General features: G+C 39.0%; 1 long non-coding RNA gene across 1 annotated transcript; it reads right to left on the bottom strand.

Annotated features, from left to right (window-relative positions):
- Nucleotides 1-8,550: 8,550 nt before the first annotated feature.
- LOC143866522 (uncharacterized) lies at nt 8,551-12,665 on the bottom strand. Its single transcript, XR_013242736.1, has 2 exons — nt 12,244-12,665; nt 8,551-9,050 (listed from the first exon to the last, which is right to left on the bottom strand). It is a non-coding gene; the product is annotated as an uncharacterized LOC143866522 (long non-coding RNA).
- Between the last annotated feature and the right edge of the window lie 1,205 nt (nt 12,666-13,870).

The following is a 13,870-nucleotide window of genomic DNA, read 5'->3' as shown; positions in this document are numbered from 1 at the left end:
TATGATTGTAGCAGTTGTGACTGAGGTGAACTTTGTGAAAAATGCAAAAGAGTGGGTGCTGGATACAGGTGCTACCAAGCACATATGTGGAGACCGAAGTTCCTTCTACAACTTCACTACAGTTGATGGAGGAGATCAGGTCTATATGGGCAACTCACAGACCTCGAAAGTCATGGGCAAAGACAAGGTCCTTCTGAAGTTAACTTCAGGAAAGATACTTGCATTGCAAGAAGTGCTGTATGTGCCGGATATACGGCGGAACCTGATGTCTGGCGCGCTCCTCAACAAAAATGGACTGAAGCTCACTTTTGAAGCAGACAAGGCGATCCTTAGTAAAAGTAATGTATTTGTAGGAAAGGGCTATAATGCCAATGGTTTGATTGTACTGAATGTACTTGACATTATAAATGAAAAATCATCTTCTTCTGCTTACATAGTTGAATCTTATGATATATGGCATGGTAGACTAGGTCATAGAAGTACACCTTATATTAAAAGACTTTGCAACTTAGGTTTAATAAATGAAAAGATTGAACTTAGTAAAGAAAAATGTGAAATTTGTGTTGAAGCAAAATTCACTAAGAAACCTCACTTTAGTGTCGAAAGAAAAACTGAATTATTAGAGCTAATTCATAGTGATCTAGCTAATTTTAGAAATCTTGAATCTAGAGGAGGTAAAAGGTACTATGTAACCTTTATAGATGACTACTCTAGATACACTAAAGTATACCTTCTTAGATCTAAAAATGAGGCTGAAGAAGCCTTTATCAAATATAAAAATGAAGTGCAAAATCAGTTAGATAAAATAATTAAAAGACTTAGAACAGATAGAGGAACATAATACTCTATAACTAAGTTCTGTGATGATAATGGTATTATCCATGAAACCACAGCCCCATACCAACCTGAATCAAATGGTATATGTGGTACCCTGATCCCGCGAGAGGGGTGTGGGGCGCGAGCCGCCGCTCTCTCTCTCTTGGTCTCTCGTATCCACGCGATTGGCGTGTGCATTTTATTATTGATTTGAATTAATCTTTCCTGTGAACTTGGGATCACTAAGGCAATCCGAATTCCACACGAAAGAGACTGACAGAGTCGCCACCTAGATGTGGGATCTAGGACCCGTAATTAACCAGAAATCTAGACTCGCTACCTGGTTACGAGAATGGAAGGTATGGGGAGTTATCCACCACATGCACCATTCTTGCCCGATAATCGGTCTTCGATTCCAAAAGCTAACTCTTTTAAATTTATTTTAAATGGCTCATTCAACTCTATGTTAATGTGCGAACTAAGTGACATGCATCCTATGATCTAATTTCAATGTGAATCCTAAATGTGTATCTTGATTTATTAATTTGTCTGGATTCAATCTAAGTGAAAGTTCTCCTAAAATTCTAATTTCATGGAAAGTCCTAAGTGATTTGATTAAGCATTTACAAGAAAATTAATATACAAAACACCACAATTTGTTTGTGGTGCCGACTCGCGGGTGGTATGCCATCAGACATCCAAGCTGCCTACGTACCCAAGCCTCACTGGGATCAGAGTCGACGTAGTTCGGTGCACCTAAGCTAAGTTACATATGCCTAACTCAACTAAGACACCGACCTAGACGGGATTGACTGTTTCAACAGTTTTAGGAGAAGTTATTTAATTCAAGTTGAAGATTTTATTATCTTAGGATTTCATCTAAGATGCTATATGATTCTCATCTAAATGCAAATGGTCCCTTAGACTAATGCAGGTTTGCCTTACATCCTAGTTTACTAGGCTTGTCCTAGGGAAAGATTGGGTGACTAGTGTAACTAGACCTATGGCACGGTTGCTATACATAGCAAGCGTCCGTGATGAGGCCGGACTCCTGACTCTAGGACTCCCTAAAACCTAAGACTCCCTAAAACTTAGGACACGACACGACACGACACCAGTGTTCCTAAATTGGGCTCTAAGGGTTCCTAAAGGAATTTTGAATCCACCGGCTCTTGGGAATCTCGAATTCTTTTGGGTTTGTGGAAACTTTTAGAGTTTTCTTGAAGCTTTTATTATCTGAAGGTATTTAGTGTGTTTGGTAGCTTTTAAAGTTGTTTATTTAGAAGGTTTTAGTTTCATTTGAAATTTTTAGTGGTCTTTTGGTTAATGGCTTTTAATGGATTTTTATCAGTGGATTTTAAATGGGTGAATTTTAGTTTTGTTAATTTTAGGTTGGATGTACTTTAGATTAATGTCTTTCGATTTTGGTTTGGAAAATGACGTTAACACAACCAAGTTTTGACAATTGCACAAATTCGACAAACCATTGACCATTAAAAGATCTGACAAATGCAGCCCACTAAAACTGTCGTAACTCTTTAACCGCTTGGCCAAATTCAACGTACAAACATGCGTTGGAAAGATCTTTTATAGGGCTACAACTTTGTAGTTCTCCATTGTTTGTAAATCTGTGATTTAGAGGTTCGAATTTGTGTTGCAAACAAAAGGACAGCAACATTAAACTGGAAATGCCTAAAGGTGTGCCGCAACCATTTTGGACTTAACTTTTTAACCGCTCGCTGTCTGATCTAGCACGAATACTCGTTGGAAACGGCACGAAAATATCTACGACTTTGTAGTTAACCATTTCCCACGATTCTGTTGTTTAGAGGTCGAAAAATCTGTTTAAAGTCTAACAGCTAGCACTATGACGGGAATGATATTGGCACCCCCATGTTTTCTTTTGATAGTTCTTATTTTTTTAGTGATTAAAAGACGGTGAATATGAAAAATGGCTTGAATGGGCCTGAGATTAGATTCAAATGGGATGTTTGAAAAAGGGGTTGTTTTTATCTACTTGGCAAGGTGGGGTATGGATATTGGGTTCTTGAGATTGAGTGGGGGCTGTTGTTATCAAATTGGAGTGGGGGCTGTTGTTATCAATTGAAAGATGGAGGTTTTGTAAGCCAAATTAAATGGGTTTTGATAATTCATGTAAAATTCAAGTTTTCTTTCTTGTAAATGTTCAAAATTTTTAATGAATTGTTTTCCCAAAAGAAATCTAAATTCCCTAACAAGCCAATGATTTCAACATCCCATTGCAAATAGGTTCTAATGACCCTAACACATTAATTATATTTAGCATAAGTGAGAACATGACCAAGGCCAAACTAGTACAAAATTAAACATGACATCAACCAAAATATACGCAAAACAACACTCAATCCTACAAATATAGAAAAGAAAATAAAATTCCAAAAGACATACCTTTTTGTAGACGATATTCCATGCAAACTTATGGAGAAGAGGGATTTGGTCTAGAGAGAGGGCTTGAATTTTCTAAGAGAGGGGTTCTATCCTCTTTTCTTTTTTTTTTTTTTTTTCTTTGGTGAGATGAGAGGGTATTTATAGGAGAATGGGATAGGAGGTTAGGTGAGGTTAGGTGAGGTTAGGTAAGGTTAGGTGAGGTTAGGTGATGTTAGGTGAGGTTAGGTGAGGTTAGGTGAGGTTTGGATGGTTATGATGGGAGGAGAGGTTAGGTGAGGTTAGGTGAGGTTTGAATGGTTAGGATGAGAGGAGAGGTTAGGTGGTTTTGGATGGTTAGACCCAGGTCATGATCTGCCATTGATCTAACGATTTACGGAAATCGGGTCTCGGAATGGAATCAGGGTCCGGGCTATGAAGTGACCCTAGCTTATTTTGTCCCGATTGATGATCCGTAAAGTCAGATCAAGATATTAATGACCTAAAACATATAAATCAATGATAGAGGGGGTTCTCACATGGATTTAACACACTAATTTATTTGTTGATTAAAACAAAACAAAATGGGGTGTCTACAGATGCCCCTCTTTGGTAGAGATGACGTAGTCATTGAATACCAAAGTTAAAAATGACAGAACCATTTTGCGTAGTTTTAATCGACAAAGGACTCTCTAGACACAACGCACCTTAACATAATGCAAAACCTTAGATGAAACCCTAGAACTTGAATAATAATAAAAACTCGATGCGGCGCCGTTCACAAACGGGCAATTAGAGAATGAGATATCATTTTCGAATGGATTCTGAAGGGAAAGGACAAAGATCGCTCTCAAACAGTTTTTAGAAGGAGATGAGACGCCGCTCACAAGCGGGTTCAACGAGGATAAGAAGCATTCCCAAATGGACTTGGATAATGAGGCACCGTTCACAAACGGCCTCAAGGAGGATAGAAAACCATTCACAAATGGACTCGAGAAAAGAGGCACCGTTCACAAACGGGCTCAAGGAGAAGACAAGACCATTCACAAATGGACTCGAGAAATGAGGCACCGTTCACAAACGGGCTCAAGGAGGACGATACCATTCACAAATGGATTCGAGAAAAGAGGCACCATTCACAAACGGGCTCAAGGATAAGACAAGACCATTCACAAATGGACTCGAGAAATGAGGCACCATTCACAAACAGGCTCAAGGAGAAGACGAGACCATTCACAAATGGACTCGAGAAATGAGGCACCGTTCACAAATGGGCTCAAGGATAAGACAAGACCATTCACAAATGGACTCGAGAAATGAGGCACCATTCACAAACAGGCTCAAGGAGAAGACGAGACCATTCACAAATGAACTCGAGAAATGAGGCACCGTTCACAAACGGGCTCAAGGAGAAGACGAGACCATTCACAAATGGATTCGAGAAATGAGGCACCGTTCACAAACGGGCTCAAGGAGAAGACAAGACCATTCACAAATGGATTCGAGAAATGAGGCACCGTTCACAAACGGGCTCAAGGAGAAGACAAGACCATTCACAAATGGACTCGAGAAATGAGGCACCGTTCACAAACGGGCTCAAAGAGGACACGAGACCATTCACAAATGGACTCAGAAAATGAGGCACCGTTCACAAACGGGCTCAAGGAGAAGATGAGACCATTCACAAATGGACTCAGAGAATGAGACACCTGTTCACAAACGGGTTCGAAGAGAAGACGAGACCATTCACAAATGGACTCGAGAAATGAGGCACCGTTCACAAACGGGCTCGAAGAATTTAGGGATTTTTTTATGAACTTGAATTTGACGTAGGAATGGATTTTTATTTTTATTTTTTAATTAAGGATTTGGATTTGATAAAAAAAAATTTTATTTTTGGAAAATGAGGTACCGTCCGCAAACGGGCTCAAGGAGAAGATGAGACCATTCACAAATGGCCTCGAGAAAAGAGGCACCGTTCACAAACGGGCTCAAAGAGGACATGAGACCATTCACAAATGGACTCAGAGAATGAGAAACATGTTCACAAACGGGTTCAAGGAGAAGACGAGACCATCCCCAAATGGCCTCGAGAAAAGAGGCACCGTTCACAAACGGGCTCAAAGAGGGCATGAGATTTTTCATGAACTTGAATTTGACGTAAGATTGGGTTTGTTTGAATCGGGGATTGGTTTTGATGAATTTTTTATTTTTGGGAAATGAGGTACCGTCCGCAAACGGGCTCAAGGAGAAGACGAGACCATTCACAAACGGCCTCGAGAAATGAGGCACCTTTCACAGAAGGGCTCAAAGAGGACATGAGATTTTTCATGAACTTGAATTTGACGTAAGATTGGATTTGTTTGAATCGGGGATTGGATTTGATGAATTTTTATTTTTGGGAAATGAGGTACCGTCCGCAAACGGGCTCAAGGAGAAGACGAGACCATTCACAAATGGGCTCGAGAAATGAGGCACCGTTCACAAACGGGCTCGACGACACAAGATAGCTTTGATTGATGAATTCAACAATGAAAAATTTAGAGATTTTTATGAATTTGAATTTGACGTAGGATTGGATTTTTTGAATTGGGGATTGGATTTGATGAATTTTTGATTTTTTGAGAAATGAGGCACCGTCCACAAACGGGCTCAAGGAGGACATGAGACCATTCATAAATGAACTCAGAAAATGAGGCACCGTTCACAAATGGGCTCAAGGAGAAGACGAAACCATTCACAAATGGACTCGAGAGATGAGGCACCGTTCACAAACGGGCTCAAGGAGAAGACGAGGCCATTTGCAAATGGGCTCGAGAAAAGAGGTACCGTTCACAAACGGGCTCGAAGAATTTAGAGATTTTCCATGAACTTGAATTTGACGTAAGATTGGATTTGATGAATTTTTTATTTTTTTGAACTCAATGAAATCGGGGATATTATGGATCGTGCCCGACAAAGATGTTGGAAACTAGGACTTTGACGAATGATGAAACGGCAAACCTTTGGAACGAAGAACCATTACTAGCAAGAATGGATTAGGAACATTTTTATGAAACTTCAACAAGATTTTTCTCAAAGAGACTGCTGGTCTTGTCTTCTGGGGATTTTGATAACTGAAACCTTGAACAAGACATTTGAGATTGGTAATTTAGAACAACGACTCTCTTGGATATTAACATGGAAAAGCGGGATCTGCTTCTTGACAGGTGTTTAGATAAACATTTCTTGACCAGGATAACTAACCGGAAGGGAATTATGAATTTGAATGGTTCATCTTTCTGAGAAATTGGCTCAACCACCATTGCATCTGAGGTTCTTCCAAGCTTAAGGTGCCTTCCTGGGGTATGATCTTTTTACGGAAGCTGGGCTTTCTGATGTTTCTACTTCTGAATTTTTCTGAGCTGATCTTCTTTGAAATGAAGTTGTTTGACTAAATTCTCGAGCTCTTTCAGGTATAATTGCAGGGAGCTGCCTAGGCCTGGCCTCCTTCACCAAGACAGTTACATCATTTGGACATAGGAACGACAATTGACTCTTTCTAAAGAGAAAACTTAGATGAAAGGCACTACTCAAAGGATTGAGCAGCCCTGAAGGAGTGAACTTAGAATAATAAAGATTGACTGACTATACTGACAAACATAGTGATGCTTCTGACTTAGTTAATGTTTTGTTTGGTAAGTCTATCCTTTCAAGGAATAGTTTTTCAATTGGTAAACATCGGACTTCTTCCTCGAAACAGTAATGCCTCAAGAATTTAATTACGACCCCTAAGATTGCTTAGCTTCAATGCCCCCAGTTTTGAGGATATCACTTGAATTTGCTTGAACTTCAGTTGATCTTCAGTCTTGATACCGGCTGTTGCCTTCTTATACTGATTCTCTTACCGTGACCAAGTCACCTCTTCAGGGTTTTTAACTTGGCGGACCGCGCTAGCCTTAACTTTTGCCTGAACCACCTTTCTAGGTTTTCGATCCAGCAGGCTATCCCCTTAGCTTTTGCCTAAGCCGCCCTTTCGGGTTTTCAACTTAGCAGGGGAATGATCTTAAATTTTGCCTAGACCGCCCTTTCAGGTTTTCAGTCTAGCAGATCTTCAAACTCCGTTATTTTTCTTATTCATCATCATTTCATTTTTTTATTGTATCTCAGGACCTAGCTCATTAGTTCTGAACACCAGAAGGACTTTTATAGGTAGGATAGGGCTTTTCAAAGAATGGCTTAAGGCTCAACAAAGATTTCGACCGAACCTGTGAACAGGTCGCCTACATATCCCAAGGTAGGAATCAGGTCGTGTGTAGTTCAGGGCGAATGCCCCTAGTTTGAAGATAAATTGTTTGATTTTTTTTTCCTTTTTTCTTTTCTTTCTGGAACAATTAACTTCTCTTCTTTTGGAACTTGTCCCTCTCTTTTTTTTTTTGAAAGGATTGAATTTCTTTTCCTTTTTGAATCGACCGAACTCGGTTCAACCGAGTTGCCTACGTACCCCAGTATAGGGATCAGGTCTCGCGTAGTTCGGGGGAATGCCCCAAGTTTGATGGGTTTTCAAGAAAATTTGATTTAGGCTCGAAGGGTTTGCAAATCGGTATTCTTTTGACATTGGGTTTTGATTTTGGGATTTAATCGGCCAAAGGAGGCCTTTCGATGTTCAGATTGGGAATCGATCTAGGTTACTAGAGTCCCTCTGGTACTGATTATTTTTTTTTCTCTTTTGTTTTTTTTTTTTTCGCGGAGTTTGACGGCATTTCCAGGTAAGAGATAATGGATCTTCTTCTTTCAAGATTCTAATATGTGCTTTTGACTTTCATAGAGCGAAACTTGTTCTTTGACATCCTCCATCTATGGATTCGTACTCTCGATATCTGATGATCACTTTTCATTGTTTGCTTTTGAACTTTTCATCTTGAATTTGTTGGCTTTATGAATTTGAGAACCAAGGTCATTGATTGGAAATATGAAAGTTGTTTCCACTCTATGCCCCTTGTATAGCATATATCTTCTTACTTTCTTCATTTTCTTTGAGCTTTCCATCTATGTCTTGCCCCTGGTATCGGTTGTAGCTTTTCTAGACAATCTTCTTATTCTTGAAATAATTTTATCAATTCTTCACACTCTTTAGAGGGTAATGTATTTTCAATCGGCATTCACTGAATCAAAGTTTCAGTGCCAGTGTTTATCATTTCAATTTCATCTTTGAAAGGTTGGGATTGGCGCTCCTCCTCTCGTTCAAGTAATTGCTGTGACTCAAGTGGAGTTTCGTCAATTTTGTCCTCATTTGAGGAGGGAGTCTTATTTTAAGACCAGAAGCACACTTAAGAACAGACACAAGTGAACTTTTTGGAACTGACTGAAATTTTATTTAAAGAAAAGCTATTACATCAGACGACCTATCCTGAACATGCTCACGATTCACAACTCTAAATAAGAAAGAGAAACAGAAGATAACTTGCCTGGACTAGGCATTGACCTTTAACTGTAAGACCGGACTCAACAATTATACTGACCATGATGACTGACTCAACATAAAATAGTAAGTGACTAAAACTTTAACTGCTGCAACTGTTTGGCGTTGAAGGCTCGGCGAAGGCTGGTTCGTTCTGAACATCATCATGGCTGATACTTTCAATTTTGGACAATGATGACTGATTCGCATAGGGAAATGCCCCTAGCTCAATGATTCTGAGAGTGAACTCTGAAGGACTTAGCAAAATAATCTTGAAAAAGGTAGCCCCTAGAGGAGGAACAGACCAGGGGTACAAGCAAGATTGGATTATCTGGACCAGGCATGATCAGATCATGAGAACGCATAATCGAAAGATTGTGAGATTCTGCATCTTCCAGTTAGGGGATGGCATGAAGATACGATCGAATCGTATGACAGAAGAACGAAAGACGCACGATCAAAAGATTAGATGAGATAGCATAAGATTGCTTTCAACGGATAGATCATGAATGACTAATCCTATGAGATCTTTGAAAATTATGGGATTTATATCCTAACCCAAAGGGAAATTTTTTTTTTTTTTTTTTCACATTTTATCAGTGTTACCTGAAGGCATCAACCCTAATCCTAATCTATCGGAGTGGAGAGAGGATCTCGACTCATGACTTTGTTCGTGTATCTAAGGACCGATCGTAGCCATTGGAAGATGGACTACGGCCTAATCTAGACACAAATAGGTAGGATATCCTAAACTAGGCTCACACACGTGATGCACATGTGTTCGTATACTACATGCATGTGTGGGTTAATCTAGGGGTAAGGCCAAGAGTTCCCTTAGCGCGAATCCATGTTCGATATACTGTACCAGTGTCCGGTGTATCAGTACGTGAACAAGAGATCCGTTTACGTACCATAAAGGTACTAGGCTAAGGGTGGAATGCTTCTCTAGCACAGAGGCACCAGGTGATGAAATCCCAGTCAACCATGCTAGATAACACTCCGGGTTCCTAAAATAGGATGTGTGTGCACGTGAGATGCAAGGGTTTAGATGCAAGTGATGTAAGTGTATGCAATATGTTTGCGCAATCTACGATGCCTTCAGGTTTTGTTAGATTAAGTTCAAGTAAAATGTGATGAGAAAATAAAACAAGACAAAGTAATCTATCAAGTATAGAGTTTTTATGAGCCAGTTAAATTAAATTCAAATGAATTATCTTTTGAAATTTTAATGAAGTTAGGTGATCCCCAGCAGAGTCGCCAAACTGTGGTACCCTGATCCCGCGAGAGGGGTGTGGGGCGCGAGCCGCCGCTCTCTCTCTCTTGGTCTCTCGTATCCACGCGATTGGCGTGTGCATTTTATTATTGATTTGAATTAATCTTTCCTGTGAACTTGGGATCACTAAGGCAATCCGAATTCCACACGAAAGAGACTGACAGAGTCGCCACCTAGATGTGGGATCTAGGACCCGTAATTAACCAGAAATCTAGACTCGCTACCTGGTTACGAGAATGGAAGGTATGGGGAGTTATCCACCACATGCACCATTCTTGCCCGATAATCGGTCTTCGATTCCAAAAGCTAACTCTTTTAAATTTATTTTAAATGGCTCATTCAACTCTATGTTAATGTGCGAACTAAGTGACATGCATCCTATGATCTAATTTCAATGTGAATCCTAAATGTGTATCTTGATTTATTAATTTGTCTGGATTCAATCTAAGTGAAAGTTCTCCTAAAATTCTAATTTCATGGAAAGTCCTAAGTGATTTGATTAAGCATTTACAAGAAAATTAATATACAAAACACCACAATTTGTTTGTGGTGCCGACTCGCGGGTGGTATGCCATCAGACATCCAAGCTGCCTACGTACCCAAGCCTCACTGGGATCAGAGTCGACGTAGTTCGGTGCACCTAAGCTAAGTTACATATGCCTAACTCAACTAAGACACCGACCTAGACGGGATTGACTGTTTCAACAGTTTTAGGAGAAGTTATTTAATTCAAGTTGAAGATTTTATTATCTTAGGATTTCATCTAAGATGCTATATGATTCTCATCTAAATGCAAATGGTCCCTTAGACTAATGCAGGTTTGCCTTACATCCTAGTTTACTAGGCTTGTCCTAGGGAAAGATTGGGTGACTAGTGTAACTAGACCTATGGCACGGTTGCTATACATAGCAAGCGTCCGTGATGAGGCCGGACTCCTGACTCTAGGACTCCCTAAAACCTAAGACTCCCTAAAACTTAGGACACGACACGACACGACACCAGTGTTCCTAAATTGGGCTCTAAGGGTTCCTAAAGGAATTTTGAATCCACCGGCTCTTGGGAATCTCGAATTCTTTTGGGTTTGTGGAAACTTTTAGAGTTTTCTTGAAGCTTTTATTATCTGAAGGTATTTAGTGTGTTTGGTAGCTTTTAAAGTTGTTTATTTAGAAGGTTTTAGTTTCATTTGAAATTTTTAGTGGTCTTTTGGTTAATGGCTTTTAATGGATTTTTATCAGTGGATTTTAAATGGGTGAATTTTAGTTTTGTTAATTTTAGGTTGGATGTACTTTAGATTAATGTCTTTCGATTTTGGTTTGGAAAATGACGTTAACACAACCAAGTTTTGACAATTGCACAAATTCGACAAACCATTGACCATTAAAAGATCTGACAAATGCAGCCCACTAAAACTGTCGTAACTCTTTAACCGCTTGGCCAAATTCAACGTAAAAACATGCGTTGGAAAGATCTTTTATAGGGCTACAACTTTGTAGTTCTCCATTGTTTGTAAATCTGTGATTTAGAGGTTCGAATTTGTGTTGCAAACAAAAGGACAGCAACATTAAACTGGAAATGCCTAAAGGTGTGCCGCAACCATTTTGGACTTAACTTTTTAACCGCTCGCTGTCTGATCTAGCACGAATACTCGTTGGAAACGGCACGAAAATATCTACGACTTTGTAGTTAACCATTTCCCACGATTCTGTTGTTTAGAGGTCGAAAAATCTGTTTAAAGTCTAACAGCTAGCACTATGACGGGAATGATATTGGCACCCCCATGTTTTCTTTTGATAGTTCTTATTTTTTTAGTGATTAAAAGACGGTGAATATGAAAAATGGCTTGAATGGGCCTGAGATTAGATTCAAATGGGATGTTTGAAAAAGGGGTTGTTTTTATCTACTTGGCAAGGTGGGGTATGGATATTGGGTTCTTGAGATTGAGTGGGGGCTGTTGTTATCAAATTGGAGTGGGGGCTGTTGTTATCAATTGAAAGATGGAGGTTTTGTAAGCCAAATTAAATGGGTTTTGATAATTCATGTAAAATTCAAGTTTTCTTTCTTGTAAATGTTCAAAATTTTTAATGAATTGTTTTCCCAAAAGAAATCTAAATTCCCTAACAAGCCAATGATTTCAACATCCCATTGCAAATAGGTTCTAATGACCCTAACACATTAATTATATTTAGCATAAGTGAGAACATGACCAAGGCCAAACTAGTACAAAATTAAACATGACATCAACCAAAATATACGCAAAACAACACTCAATCCTACAAATATAGAAAAGAAAATAAAATTCCAAAAGACATACCTTTTTGTAGACGATATTCCATGCAAACTTATGGAGAAGAGGGATTTGGTCTAGAGAGAGGGCTTGAATTTTCTAAGAGAGGGGTTCTATCCTCTTTTCTTTTTTTTTTTTTTTTTCTTTGGTGAGATGAGAGGGTATTTATAGGAGAATGGGATAGGAGGTTAGGTGAGGTTAGGTGAGGTTAGGTAAGGTTAGGTGAGGTTAGGTGATGTTAGGTGAGGTTAGGTGAGGTTAGGTGAGGTTTGGATGGTTATGATGGGAGGAGAGGTTAGGTGAGGTTAGGTGAGGTTTGAATGGTTAGGATGAGAGGAGAGGTTAGGTGGTTTTGGATGGTTAGACCCAGGTCATGATCTGCCATTGATCTAACGATTTACGGAAATCGGGTCTCGGAATGGAATCAGGGTCCGGGCTATGAAGTGACCCTAGCTTATTTTGTCCCGATTGATGATCCGTAAAGTCAGATCAAGATATTAATGACCTAAAACATATAAATCAATGATAGAGGGGGTTCTCACATGGATTTAACACACTAATTTATTTGTTGATTAAAACAAAACAAAATGGGGTGTCTACAGTATAGCAGAATGGATAAACAGAACCTTAAAGGATATGTTCAATGCTATGTTAATAAGTTCTGGTTTACCCTTAAACTTGTGGGGGGAAGCACTTCTGTCGGCATGTTATATATATAACAGGATACCTCCAAAGAAGAATGGTCAAATACCATATGATTTATGGCATAACAAGATGCCTTGTTTATCTCACTTAAGAGTTTGGGGTTGCTTGGCTAAGGTTGGAATACCTGAACCTAAGAAAAGAAAACTAGGACCTAAAACTTGTGACTGTGTATTCATAGGATATGCTAAAAATAGTACTGCCTATAGATTTCTGGTTTTAAAATCAGTTGAAAATATCCTAGAATATAACACTATAATTGAATCTAGGGATGTTGAGTTCTTTGAACATCACTTCCCTATGAAGAAAGAAATTCCTAAAGAACCTAGTAATGTTTCAAGAAATCAAACTGAAAAGGAATTGGACCCTGAGTTTCAAGAACTCAGAAGAAGTAAAAGACAAAGGAAAGAAACAAATCTAGGAGATGGGATGTTCACCTATCTAATAGATAAAGATCCTGTAACTTATACTGAAGCTGTAATTTCTCCAGATGCTGTATTCTGGAGAGAAGCTATAAAAAGTGAACTAGACTCCATAATAGAAAATCACACTTGGGAACTAGTGGACCTTCCTCCTGGAACTAAAGCACTAGATAGCAAGTGGATATTTAAAAAGAAGCTAAGACCTGATGGGACAATTGATAAGTTTAAAGCAAGGCTAGTAGCTAAAGGCTTTAGACGGAAGAAGGATATAGACTACTTTGATACTTATTTTCCTGTTGCAAGGTTGTCCACCATTAGGATATTATTAGATATAGCTTCTATTCATAAACTGGTAATACATCAAATGGATGTAAAAACAGCTTTCTTAAATGGAGATTTAGATGAAAAAATCTACATTAAACAACATGAAGGATTCATTGTAACTGGACATGAAAACAAAGTTTGTAAATTAATTAAGTCACTGTATGGCTTAAAACAAGCACCTAAACAGTGGAATGACAAATTTGATA

Source organism: Tasmannia lanceolata, unplaced genomic scaffold (genome assembly GCF_043159265.1).
Source record: "Tasmannia lanceolata isolate RefF3 unplaced genomic scaffold, GAP_Taslan_0.1 ptg000135l, whole genome shotgun sequence".
In the NCBI taxonomy this organism is placed as follows: Eukaryota; Viridiplantae; Streptophyta; class Magnoliopsida; order Canellales; family Winteraceae; genus Tasmannia; species Tasmannia lanceolata.
This window is presented reverse-complemented; position numbering and strand designations above follow the sequence as displayed.